Source organism: Parus major, chromosome 3, assembly GCF_001522545.3.
Source record: "Parus major isolate Abel chromosome 3, Parus_major1.1, whole genome shotgun sequence".
Taxonomy (NCBI): domain Eukaryota; kingdom Metazoa; phylum Chordata; class Aves; order Passeriformes; family Paridae; genus Parus; species Parus major.
In genome coordinates, this window is record NC_031770.1 from 80,588,866 (window position 1) to 80,603,631 (window position 14,766).

Here is a 14,766-nt window from a genome sequence, read left to right on the forward strand (position 1 = left end):
TTGAGCAGTGGGCCCATGTGAATCTCATGAGATGATACAAGTGTGAGGTGCTGCACCTGGGCCAGGGTGACCCCCAGTATCAATACAGGCAGGGGAATGAAAGGATTGAGAGCACCTCTGCTGAGAAGGACTTTGGGGTGCTGGGCATGACTCAACAACCTGCACTTGTGACTGCAGTTCACTAGAGAACAGGGGTGGATTGAAAAGTCCTTCCACATACAAAACAATTTAGTAATGTGAAATATCCCTTAAATCATAAGGGTCACAAGGAACATGGTGAGGCCATTGCCTATGACCTCAGCACACCTCACAGAATAGGATTTTTCAGCAGCTCCATTTCCAGTGTGGGGATAGGTAGGAACTGGAAGTGCACAAGAAATGTGGGTAGCCATGGAGAGGGTAAGGTCTGGCAAATGCTCATGGTTTTTCAGCAGAGCTATTTGGGCCTCATGACTCACTTACAGACCATTTTACAGCTTGATGCTCTTCCACATTTCTTAAGTATATTCTATATTAAACATGAACTAAAATAGACAGAAGCAACTTACCAGAGAAATGTTGAGGGCTGCAAGCTGAAAGTAGAAGAAAAGTATTATGTTCAACCATGCCAAATCCTGCCTACAGCTCTGGAGTTTACCTGAGGTCAAGCTAAAATGAGGCTTACAAACCATCACTAAGAAATAAAAAACCCTGCAGAAAAAAAGCCTTCCATATTGGCTTTTTGACATGTCCACATGGACCAGCTTCTCAGGTGTTATTTCAGGGCTTGGGAAGTGGCCAGAGAAGTAACTCTTACAAGTGAAACTGTGGGAAGGGTTTAGGTAAGCACCAGAAGCTCTGGGGAAAGAGAGAAGAAGGCAGAGATAGGAATGTTAGGTAAGAAGGAGATGTCAATGGGTACAGGAGCTTTTTGGGCAACCAAGAGCTGGAGAAGGTGGAGGTACACTCAGAACTCTTCAGCTGAGCTGGATGCATGGTGAGGGCACTCTGGACTGTCATGTCCAGAGACTGAGACTTAATAGACAGTTCCTTGCTGCTGAACAGAACACAGCTGCCCTACAAAGCCATAGTTTCATTCAACTGTGCATTAAAAGGTGGGATTAATGCTTCTAATAGCTAAAATCAGTGCTCTTGCTTTCCTGTTAGTTTTATTTGTTTTCACATATCTTAGGAAAAGCAAGAATACATCCTGACTGAGGACAGACTGTGAAGAACTAGCTCTTTAAATTTGTTTTATATCTTGTTGTATTTTTACAAATTCATTTAGCACTTCTTCACCACACTGATCAATGTGTTACAGTAATGTTCTTATTTGCTATAAAAAAATCATTCCCTCTAATATGACAATGACACAATAACCAAGACAACAAGACACATAACACAGTTAGTCTTGAGTCTCACAACTAATTAAAAATAATTAGTGAGGCACTACAGACATTTTGACTTGAAAAAAAATTCTTTGTTATTCTTGCCATCCAGTTCAGAGGGCTCCAGAAACAGATGAAGGGAATAAAGTACAACTGATTAGCTCTCTCCTCCAGATATAACACAAAATCCAAAGTGTCCTCATATGGAAGCAAAAAGGTTTTGTGCTGTCAAATGCCCTGGGAGGGAAAGAAGCCCAAGCTGCCTGAGTGAAAGAAGCTTGTATCTTCTTCATCCCATTTGTTGCAGCTCCATGTGATTTGCTCTCTGGGTGCTCATAAACTGCTCATTTTATGGAGTTTTATTGAAATATGTGTCTGCAGCTCCTTTAGGGAACCCATTGTTTTGCTGTGTCTGAAGCTCTGTCAGGAATAAAATCTGTCCACTGGTTTCTGTCACTCCAGACTGCGTGTCTGTATTATATCTGACACAATGGCAATAAAATAGTGCAGCAGAGTTGTGGGATCCAAGCTAAGGTTATAGAAGGGATGTGTGTCATTCCAGAGGGAGTGAGAGGGGCTCTTGTATTTCCCAGCAGATAACTGAGGTTCATGTGGAAGGAGAGCCACTTGTTCTTGCATTTGAAAGCCCTCAGGAGGGATTAATGGTATCTGTTTGATGTCTGTGCAAATAAAGGCACACTTCATGTTGCTGGTGCAATCCCAGGAAATGAGAGAAAAGTGAGTTTTTTGCTCATGTCCAATAAAAACTAAATGGGAATTTAATCTACAGGTACTTCTCTCAGAAGTGATCAAAGAAGTAATTGAATTAAGCAGACAAACTGCAGTGGCAAACCCTAAGCCCAAATGTGTCTTGGTCAAAAAGCAAGTGCTGATAATGCATGAGCTGCAACAAAACTGATTAGGCTGCTGACTGGGAGGAAATTGGTGGTTTTGTTGTTGTTATATTGACCAGATCCTCTAAGTCTATTAATTCCTTAGACCTGTGCTTGGGTAACACTTAGAGCGCTGCAGAACCTATTCTTTGAGAAATAACCTCAGTAAAGCAGATGCAACACACAGAGATAAATGAGACAGGAATCAAAGCCACACAAGTTGGTTATCTTTCTTCTATCAGAAGTGAGGTGAAAATCATTAACTAGCTCTCAGAGGGAAACTTCAGCAGAAAGCCCAAGGGGGTGGGGAGAAGAAGAGGTGCTGCAGTGCACTGCTAACTATTTCAGCTAACTGAAAACACATTTGAGCTAGTTTGCTGTGGTTTTCATTCAGAAATTATTTAGCTTTGATCTTTTGTTTTGCTTTCCTGACCACCACCAAAAATGAGTTGTGATTAGGGCAATCTCCTCATAGATGTTTGACGGAACATGTGACATGCTGAGGACTATCACCAGGTTGAAGTAATTGTCATCCCACTCCTGCCTGTCTGTGATTCTTTAGTAATCCTCAGGAGTCCTGCAAACAGTATCCAAACTACACAAACACCATGTCACTTTTCCTTCCTGTTTACACAAAAGTATACATTTGTACAGATAAACTTAGACCAGCTGATTACTGTGGAACTGACCACCAGCCAAAGGGAGGGAACATCTGGAGGATAATAATTTTATGTTCAGCTGCTTTTGCTGGGAATGGGAAGAGGCTTTAACTCACTCTCCCAAAAGGCACAGGACAGAAACTGGTGTCTGGGTTTTTTGTGAACAGGCATCGGATTTCCAAGCAGCATGTGCCACAAGTTGCTCTGCAAGGCCATGGGTGAATGAAGATCTGAGCAGAAGTGGTTGGATGCTAAAGGGCAGAGGGAGGCTCTGTAGTATACAACAGGAGACTACAGGAATGAAGGAGAACTCCTCAGTGCATGGCAATCACAGGTACATCCCCTACTCCCTTCTTCCCACTAAAATGTCAGAGGAGCAGTTGCAAGTAAGTGTTTTCTTTGCCATCAGAGTGAAGTATTTTCAAAAGTTCCACGGGAACACAGGAATAAAGGTGTCATTGGCTTTCAGCAGTTTCCTCCATGCTTTTGGAATCCCAGCCTGTTTGTTTCATGTACTCATGTGACCCTCATGACTGCAGCATCCAAGCAACTCACCATCTTTCAGACACTGATCTCAGCATTCTGCCAAGCAGCCTGGCTGTAGCAGCTCTGCTTTACAGCAAATGATAAATGACAGTACAGAAATCAAGGGCTAGAGACACAAAAAGACTCAGGAAGTCTGCTGCTTAGCACCATGAAATGTGTGCCAGGGGAGGTTTAGGTTGGACATCAGCAATAATTTCTTTACATAAAGTGTGATAGGACACTGAAATAGGCTGCCTGGGGAGGTGGTGGAGTGACATCCCTGGAGATATTTAAGGAGAGACTGGAGATGGAACAAAGTGCCATGGTCTAGTTGACATGGTGGTGTTTGGTCATAGCTTGGACTTGATGACCTCAGAGGTCTTTTCCTACCTGACTGATCCTGTGATTCTATGAAATGTAATATGGATCCAGCAGCATGTACAGCCCATGTACAGGTGTCTTTACAATACACCAAGAGGCTCAGGGATGTACAACTTCCCTTCCAGTGCCCCACATGGGCTGCAACACATGGGCAGCAGGAGGCATGTCACTGCACCAGAAGGGCTCAAGGGCATCTGAGAGATGTGAAGGCTCTTCCCCAGTGTCACACAAACATTTCCATACACAGAGTAAGGTCCTCCAAAAGCCATCCCAACCACTTGACACTTGCTCTTGTTAGAAAGCTCCTACCAGATGCCATTTCTTAGGTAACAAGAAAATTTCTCATTTCTGACCTGATTTTCTTCATCACCATTTCTTTTTTTTTTCTACTATTAACACTGCTATTTAACCTAAATAGTTATTTCCTCTTGTTGTGATTTCAACACATGATTTTTTTTCATGAAGGTCCTATTTTCTTCATATCATTAAGCCAAAGAAGTCACTCTCAGTCTCCACGTGGAAAATAGACATCCCATTGCCTTGATCACCCTTAGAGCCTTTCACCACATCTGTTTCAGTTTATCTTTTATTAAAACACAGCTGATCAGGGCTGGAACCAGTTTTCTAAACAAAATCATGCAGAAAGCTTTGCACATCAGTGCTAATGCCTCCCATCTCTATGGGGAAGACGCTGTCTGTCTCCTCCTAAAAGTTGTGTAGATCTTTTTAGCTCACATTTTGTCTGCAGCTGTAACACTCCTGCAGCTGGGCTCAGTTGCTGTGGCTGCTCAAGAGGCACAAAAGTCTGGCCTGCCTCACACCTTCCTGCTTGTTGCATGTTTAGCAGCTCTGGGATCAACATACTTAACTTCATCCCTACTTCATACTTAACTCTGGGCTTTACTCACTGGGGTCTTTTGTGAAAAGTGCCCATGGTCACCATGGCAAGGAAAGCAAAACCCACCCCCACTCTTTTGGCTATCTGGCCTATCAACAGCAGCCCAAAATAGTGAAGTCTCAAATCTGAAACTCAAGTCCAAGGCTTTCACTTGCAAGTGCTGGTGTCTCTGTATATTTTTAGCAGATTTCACTGAAGAGGACAAGACAGTCAAGACAGTCAGCCCCATTTGCTTTTGTTTTTCTTCCTTAGCCAGTGTTATCAGAGCCTTCTGACTAATTAGCAAAAGAGTCCTGTGCTTCTGAAATTCACATGGCTTGACACTCAGAGCAATTTCTGGAACATAGAGGCAATTACTCCAAGGAATACAAACGCAATAAGAAACAATTCCCTGGAACTCCCCATCCCTGCTGTATCCACCTGGCTTGGTAATTAGTCTTTTTTTTCATTGATATAATTTTCCATGGCAGCCTGTAGTCTAATTTTAAATACTTGTCATTATCTAGAATATGTACACAAGCACTTTTATAAAGCTTTAAAAACAAAACTAAGAAAAGGTCTATATAGCAATAAGAATACCAAAGCTCCTGGGGTGTCCAGCAGCAGCCTTCCTGTTCTTCTGGGGTGAAAAGAAAGCAAATACAAGCCCAGCAGAGCATAAAGTAAAAAAGTAATGAGCACACCGAGGTATCTTTTGTTAGAAGTATCAAGCAGGAGTGCTGTAATTGTTCAGCTTAGTTCTTCATGTAAGAAACTCTGAACACTGGGAAATGTCTTTGATCTGAACAAGGGAACAAGTGTCTTTGATATGGAAAACAAAAAAGTGTGCTTAGAGAGGTACATATCCTGTGCCTCTTGTGTAATTATTGAAATGTAACCAAAATGGAGTTCTTTGGTGAGCTACAGGCATCTTTGATGGGATATACACAAGGAAGTGACAGGACAGACTCCGGGAAGGTGTGGGCCGGAAGCTTTCTGCACTTATGAAGAGATATGTTGTGGTCTCCAAACTGTCATCAGTATTTTGGAAAAAAGATGTCTACCTCTAAACAGAGGTGATTATGCAGAAAACAAATTTAGAACTTATTTTGAAGTCAGTCCAAGTTTTATGTCACGGCATTTTTTGCCCACATTCTTAGCATTGCTCTAGAATGACAATGAAAAGGAAACTACCTCATCTAGTGACAGCCACACTTCAGATGAACTGTTTGAAATGTTGTGTGAAGAAATCATGTGCCTTATACTCCTGGGACTGCAGTAAATAAGAGCATCTCATGACTGACTGCATCAATGTTTCATTTCGGAAAAAAACAGATCCAATCTCCTTCCATAGGTAAAAGAAGTTCTGGCAAGGCTTTCTGTTCTGTCTACTGGGTGAAATCCTGAATTTGTCAACTGCAGCTGTAGAAACTGAACCCAGATATACCTTCAGTACTGCTTTTACCACTGCTCTCCCCAGCTGGACTGCAGGCTTGACATGGTTGTTGCTGTTATTACAAATCTCAATCACAAGATGTGCTATACCACTACCTACACAAACAGAAGGAAAAAACTAGCACATCAGGAACCTTCCCCTGCAAGTCAATGACATCAAGAGCAATGGAAAACACCAGATCCATCAGTCATGCTGGCATCCCAATACACAAGCACCACAAGGCTATTAGTGACAGAGAAATAGCCAGTGTCACATATTTGAATTCCTGTGTCATGGTGGCCTGCAGTAACACCCTGTAAAAGGTCCTCAGAAACTCTTCCCCAAACTCTCAGGAATGTGACAGAAAAAGTTTGCCCTCAGGCAGGCTCCAAACAAACAGAGCACACAGTAAAAAACCACAGTCCATAACTTGCTGCATCCCATTTGGTTACAGAGGCAGATGCAGCCATGTGCACACATCTGGCCATGGGTGCGTGACAGCTGTCACCTCTCCAGCCAGTGCTCTGGGACATTAAGTTCTGCGTGCAGTAGTCAGTGGCTTCATGGGAAAGGAAAGTAGCTGGAGCTGAAAGCAGTGGGATCCAGCAAAAACAACCTGGTTTTGCAATGCTCATCACCACTTCCAGTGTCTCATCATAAGTGTAGAAAATAGATGAAATGAAAGCAAGCGAACAGCCCAAAGTTCCCATGTACACTAAAACTGATGGTCACCAGATTCACAGAAGCAGTGATGCAAGTGGTATGAATTAAACTCACAAGTGTTACTCATTTTTCTGGGTGTAAAACCCCCTATTTTTTAATTCAAATATGGAGGGAATCAGCAATACGCTACATGCAAAATAAATTAGTGGTTCATTTCCAGACCCAGCAGGCCGTAATTCTGCCTGCCCAGTTCTTGTTTCTATCTGGTTTTGGTCTCCGTGACTCATAAACCCAGCAGATGATTTCTCCAAAACTGCAGACGTTGGTCCTTTCATCTACTTCTTCCCAGCTGATCTTCAGCTCATTTAGGTCTTTGCTGATGTTTTATTGACACAATGCTCTTGGTCATCCCTGACTTGTCTTCCCAAACATTTTCTGGACCTGGTTGGCCACAGGGCCCTGCCAGCTTTCCACTTCAGTATCTTCCTGATCTAATGAGCTTTCCTACCATAGTTTACTAGTTGTGGTCCAGCCCTCAGACATTTCCAGACCCATAACCCAGTATGTTCTCTCAACTCTTATTCCCTGTCAACATCATGAGAACATGTGAATGACTTTAAATCTTACCACCCATATTTGTTTTTCACCAGGAAGAAGAGTATGTCACTGCTGCGCTGGTTTAGCTGTTGAAAGGGTTTTGCCAGTTTCTTTCCTTGATCTTTCCTCTGGCATTTCTCAGGACTACTGGCCTTTAGTGTCTCTTGTTGAGCTGTGCCTGCTCCTTTCCTCCAGTGAAAAACAAACAAGAATTATCTAGGCCTTCTTGCCAGTCAGGTGCTGCACTTCTGTCTGCATGCCAGGAGTAGGTGCTGCAAGGTGTCTACTCACCCACACACCCAGGGCTCCTGCCAAAAGCTGGCACCACCCCAGTGCTGCTGTTCAAGACATTCCTTTCCCCCAAACATAAAAGAAGAGGTGATTACTATCACCTTTGTCCAGTTCCTGATCTTACCAACCTAGCCTTGAACACTTCCAGGGATGGGGCATCTACCACCTCCCTGGGCAACCTGTTCCAGTGCTTCAGCACCCCAACAGTAAAGAATATCTTCCCAGTATCTAATCTAAACTCACCCTTTTAAGTTTAAAGCCATTCCCCCTTGTCTTATCACTACATGCCCTTGAAAAAAGTCCCTCTCCAGCTCTCTTTGGGTATGGGAAGGCTGCTATCAGGCCTCCTCAGAGTCTTCTCTTCTCCAGGCTAGATAATCACAGATCTCTTAGATTGTTTTCATAGGAGAAAAGCTCCAGTCCTGTGAGCATCTTCGTGGCCACCTGGACCAACAAGTCCATATCCTTCTCATGTTGAGACCCCAGAGCTGGATGAAGCACTCCAGGCGGGGCATCACCAGAGAGGAGCAGAGGGGCAGAACTACCTCCCTCATCCTCATGGCCACACTGCTTTTGATGCAGCCAAGGATACAGTTGGCATTTAGAGCTGGAAGTGCACTTTGCTGGCTCATGTTGAGCTTCAGTGTGACCAGATGCCAATGGCACTCTCGCCTGTATCAGCTATAGCCAGCAGGACCAGGGCAGTGATTGTACTTAGCACTGGTGAGGCCACAGCTCAAATCCTACTTTCAGTTTTGAGCCACTCACTACAAGAAAGACATTGAGGTGCTGGAGCAAGTCCAGAGGAGGGCAGTGGAGTTGGGGAAGGGTCTGGTACACAAGTCTTGTAAGGGATGGCTGAGGGAGCTGGGGGTGTTTAGTCTGGAAGAAAAGAGGCTCAGGGGACACCTTTTTCCTTCCAGGAAACCTGAAAGGAAGTTGTAGCCAGGTGGGGGTCAGTCTCCTCCACTAAATAACAACCAATAGAACAAGAAGAAATGGCCTCGGGTTGTGCCAGGGGAGATTTAATTTGGATGTAAGGGAAAATGTATTTACCAAAAGGGTGGCCAGACACTGGAAAAAGTTTCCCAGGGAAGTGGTGGAATCACCATCACAAGAAGTATTCAAAAAATATGTGGATGTGGCACCTGGAGACATGATTTTGTGCTGACATGTTGGTGTTGGGTTAATGGTTGGACTCAATGATCTTAGAGGTCTTTTCCAACATTAGCAGTTCTATGATTCTTGTCAACCCACACTCCCAAGTTGTTTCTCTAAGAGCTGTTCTCAATCCATTCTCTTCCCAGCCTGTATTTACACATGTGCAGGACCTTGCCCTGGCCTTGTTGAACTTCATGAGGTTGACATAGGCCCACCTTTCAGGCCCATCAAGGTTCTTCCGGGTGACATCCCTTCCCTCCAGCAAGTCGGCATCACCGCACAGCTCGGTCTTGTTAGGAAAATTGCTGAGGCTGCAGGCAATCCCAGCATTCCCACTGCCAAAAGTGATGTTAAACAGTGCTGATCCCAGTCCTGATTCCTCAGGAACACCATTCATTGTCGATCTTCACAAATGAAGCAGGTAACCAAGGCAATCCCAGTTGCTATTACTGCAGTTAGCACATGTGCCTCTGGCCTGGCCAAGCCACAGCCTCTCCTCTGCAGAAGATGCCTCTTTGGGATCAGCCAAAGGTGCTGTTGACTTGCACCACACTTCCACACTCACAATTTTGCCCAAAGGAGGTCTGAAGATCAAAACTGGCATGTTTTGTACAGGACAGCTCACCCCAGCAAACAGGTGCAGTGAAGATCATGCCTGGAAAACCAATTTTACCTTTCATTTATTGGTTTTCTCAGTCTGTATCAAAACGCAAAGTGGGATTGTGGGAGAACACAGTGAAAAATAATACTTCTAAAGATTTCAGCATGAAAAGGTTGCTACATGTTTCTGGCACAGGGGTCTGAATTAGAAAACTTCAAATATGTTAACATACCCAAAATGCTACAAAAGATCAGGCCAATCATATCCGCCACATGACTGACTTTATTATAACTGGAAGCCATGCAGGTACTGAACAAGGAATTTTTTAATACTTTCAGATATTATGTGAGCTTCAGAAGGGAATTCTTGGCATAAATACTGCTTGAAAAAGGGCTTTTTAGCAAACGTATTAACCTTACAGGATATGCCAAAATGAAAAAGCCATCTATCCATGGATTTCCTGTATCTTTTGGCATGTCCATATAATAGAAAAATATGGGGGGTGTGGGTTAATTATGATTATTATTCTGGAAGCTCAGTAGTGCACTCAAGACTTTTGTCCTGGGAGCTGAACTGTGCAGTCAAAAAATTGACCTGTGTACCACCGGCAAAATAGAAAACATACAAAGGGCTTGGCAAAGGTTGTTTCTCTCTGCAGAGATACAAAGGTGCCAGTAGGTTTGGGTCCAGGTGCCAGCCTACAGCTTTCTCTTGAGGACATGGAAAACAAGGGACCACTCTGATTTTCACCCTGAAACCCTTTTTGTTCTAGAAATGGCAGCCAGGGCAGAGGGAGGCTGAGCAATGAGCAAGATCCCCTGGTTTGAGCATCCTCATCCCATCCCATCCCATCCTAACCCCACCACTGCTTCCAGAGCTGACATGCTGCAAACCCCCCTGGCTGGGCTGGTGGCACTGCCTTCCTCTGGTGTGTGAGAGGCAAGGCCCACAGTTTCATTTCTCAGTAGGCCCTGCTCAGTTCCGTGGTAATAACATGTTTGCTGCAGGATGTAAAAATAGAAATGTATGGATGTGGTAATCCCTCCCTGGAAGCCCAGCCAGTGTTGCTTTGGGAATGGCTAAACAGGCAAGCTAACCCCCATCACACTTTCTTGCATGTTTTTCATTATCTCTAGCTGTACCTGTGCTGCAGACTGAAGGTGGCAAAGTCTGAGAGGTGGGGTTGAGAAAAAAATAAATCAAGGACTTTGTTTAAACAGGTTTTTCTGTTAAAAAAATTGTGTCAATTCAGAAATCTTACATCTTCATGGAAGTATTTTTAGCTACCATTGCTAAAAGCCCTGCCTTAACTCTCTGGAGCTAAAACCAGATCTTAGCAAACAAGCTAAAGCATAATCCCTCTTTTTCAATATACTTACCTGTGTGAATTTCTGGCATATAGCACACTGGCAGAAAAGCAGCACTTTTCACTCAGGTGTTTTTTGCTGTTTCTGTTTGTTTGTTTTGGGGTGTTGGTGTTGTTTGTTTTGTTTTGTTTTTCAACACAAGTAAAAGGAAGAGACAAAAAAAACATTCAGAAAAGAAAAAAAAAAATGGGGAAAAAAATGGAGGTGCGGGATGTGTTGTATTCAGGCATATCCAACAGAAATTAAGGAACTCTCCTTTTAATCAGAGATCTGTTCATCAAATCCACTTTAGAGAACTGATTTAGTACATTGCTGGCCTGTTTTAGATGTTCTCTACATGAAACACTAGAGATGCCTCTTGATCATTTTTTCCCTTTCAACAGTGAAGGCAAGGAAAACAACAATAGGCAAGGACAGAGGAAGCAAAGGAATGAAGTTGAACCTTGGTAATACATGCAGATTCCATCACAGCAAAAAATATAATCCATCTAATAGCATATCCTAGGCTGTGTGTATATAATATAGGCATATAGCAGTATACAATGTTTACTGACAATACTGGGGTAGACTTCAACTAGAAATGCAATTGATGAGGTAGCTTTTAAGGTGATGATGCTGACAGTGCTGAAGGAGAAGCTCCTCAGCTGTTCCTTGGTGTTCCTGTGCTTTCCCCTGAGAGGACTGATGGCTGAAGGAATAAGTGAGGACCTCATCCTATTCACTGCATGTGTCACAATATTCCAGTGGAATTTCACCCATAAGAGCACATAATCCAGGGGCTGCAGTTTGGACTGGACAATAGCCTTTTGTTCCCAGTTCTGTGGCAGAGCAGAGCCACCCCTGCTCCTGGCACTGTGGCATGGGCTTGCCTGCCTGCTCAGTGCAAGGCCCTACCTCTAGCCACACAAACAAGAGATGCTGCAGGCACAAGGACATCTGTGTCACTGCTCATGAAACACATTCCTGGTGTGACAGCAATGCTCTGGGCAAGCTGACAGCACCCTGGTCACAGCCTTTCAAATCCCTGAGCACACCACCACCACCACCACCTTTTTGGAGTTTGCATTCTTTCATGGCCTGGAAGCTCTCTTCCCAGGTGTGGAACAGAGCTGGAGCCCCTGTACTCTCGTGTCATCTTCACTGGCCTGTTTATTTCTATGTGTGCTTGCAACCCAAAAAACCAGCTGTATTCTGGGCTGCATCCAAAGCAGTATGACCAGCAGGTCGAGGGAGGTGATTCTGCCCCTCTGCTCTGCTCTCGTGAGACCCCACCTGCATCACTGCATCCAGCTCTAGGGTGCTCTGCACAGGAAACACTTGGACCCTTTGGACTGAGTCCAGAGAAGGGCCACAAAGATGATGAAAAGGCTGGAGCACATGTATGAACACAGGCTGAGAGAGTTGCAGTTGCTCAGCCTGAAGATAAAATTCCAGAAAGACCTCATGGCAGCCTCCTGTGACCTAAAGTAGACAACAAGAAAGATGGAGAGGAATTTTTTACAAGAGCATGTACTAACAGGACAAGGGGAAATGGCTTCAAACTGAAAGACGGCAAATTTAGATTAGATATTAGGAAGAAATTCTCTGCTCTGAGCACGGTGAGACAACGGAACAGGTTGCCAGAGAGGTGGTAGATGCCCTAGTTCTGGAATTGTTCCAAAAGGCCAAGTTGGATAAGGCCTAAACCACCTGACCCAGTTGAAGGTGTGCCTGCCCATGGCAGGAGGGTTGGACTAATGACATTTAAAGGTCCCTTCCAACCCAAACTATTCTCTGATTCTATGATTCATGTTTAACATCCCTGCCCTGTGAGGTCCTGCATCAAACCCCAACAGTCTTCAGGTCTGGGAGAAAGCAGACCTGGTCCCATGGTCCCCATGTCCACCTCACAGCCATCATCACTGGGCTCTCAGTGGTTCAAAGATAGCACAAAAAGGTTTCCAGGACTTCCCCCTACTGTTTATATTACTTAAAACAATGTTTTTCTCCAGACATCCCCAGATCTCAGCAGCCAAAAGGCAGGGCTGCATTTACCCTGGGACTAAGAGGAGCAAAACAAGAAGGAAAACAGAGAAATCTTGCAGACAGGAGTGCAGAAAGAAGACATGGGCATGGGGTGAGCCACAGCTTTCTCGGGGATCCGCCTGCAGCCGCTGCGCTGTGAATGCCACTCTGCCTGGTGCCGGCTCCGACGGCTCGCAGACGGGCAACAGAGGAACCGTGACTGGCACTTGGCAGGAGGATAATTATAATCTGGGCTCTGCAAGTGTGGGTTAGCTCTCACTGAAATAAACTGCTCCATTCTATGATGAATATCAACATTGTAGGCACAAGGGGCAAGGCAGTAAATTGTAGTAGGATGAAATACCTACATTTAATTATGTGAAATTATATAGAATTTGAGAGTTTTTCTGATGCATGCTATTTAAAGCTACGCCTAAGTGCACTTCCTTGACTGAATAAAGCAGCTCTTGTTGCAAGATGTGGGCTTACTTTGTAGTTTACAATTTATAGTCTTTACCACATTTTGTCACCTTCTTATTTCTTAACTGAGATGTTTCTGAACATCTCCTTTCAAATAATGGAACACAACTCAAGTGCTGCACTATACACAGCCTCTTAAAAACTCATGAGCAGTGTTCTGTTGATTTTTTTTCCTCCAAGATACTCATATTTGAGTATGCTCTTCAATGAAGAGTGTGTGTAACACATGCATGCAGGCAGTAGTCATTGCTCCATCAAGCCTAAAATTCATGCACTTGTACACCAGGTGGATGGCGCCAACCCCACTGATTTTCATTGAAAATAATTTTTTGATCAAACCAATCAGGAGCATTTAAATAGGCCCAGACAGGCCCAACTGAGCTCAGTCTCTGTGGCTGAGCCCTGCTTTGGGACACTGCTGTGGGACCTCTGTGCTGCACTCTCATCGTGGTGGGGCTCGCAAATTACAAAGTAAGGAGCATCCATCTCAAGGCAAGGGGACACCTAAACCGTTTACAGTGTGGGCAGAGGAAATGACCAGCTGGGGAAGCTGAAAGGGTTGCCACCCACACAGTTCAGCAGCCCTGGAAATAAAAGAGGGTTTATGTGCAAATAAGAGTGTGGAATATTCCTGCCTGACAGGCTTGGCATGCAGGGCTGAGCAGAGTGAGCTTACAGCCGCAGGCCAGTAAGGATGCACAGCATGTCAACAGAGAGACAGAAATTTTGTCCAGCCTCAGTGAGCACAACATTTAACTGGTGATGGTGACCCAGACCTGAACCATTTATTCACATGCCAAGACACATGGGAATATTTCTAATCTGGTGTTCCTGCCACTACGCAGCCCTCAGCACCCTCTCTGAGCTGCAGGGCTGTTCTGAGAGGTGGTCAGCCCTACACAAGCCCTGTCACTGCATTGGCTGGCAGGGACAGGTCCTGGTGATGAGGCAGCAAACTCTGATGTTCTCCAGGTGTACAGGACACCAGACAGTATAGTCATGGCTTTATTTCTCACTGTTGTGGTTTAAATCCTGCCAGCAACTAAGATCCCCATAGCCACTCACTCCTCCCCTCCACCTCCCGAGTGGGGAGAAGAATAGGGAAGAAAAAAATAAAGCTTGTAGGTTGAGATAAGAAGAGATTCATAATTGAAACAAAATATAATAATAACGATAACAACAATAACAATAATAATAGTATCAGAAAGGAGAGAAAGAGATAAAACCCAAGAGAAACGAGGCACAACACACTTGGTCACCAGCTGCTGACTGATAAGCAGTCCATCTCCAAGCAGCAATCCTCCTGGCTCAGTTTAGATACTGGGCATGGTATTCTATGGTATGGAATATCCCTTTGGCTAGTTTGGGTCAAGTGTCCTTGCCCTTGTTCCCCATCAGCTTCTCATTTATCTCCTCACTGGCAGAGCATGACAAACTAGAAAATCCTTGAATTAAGGTAAGCACT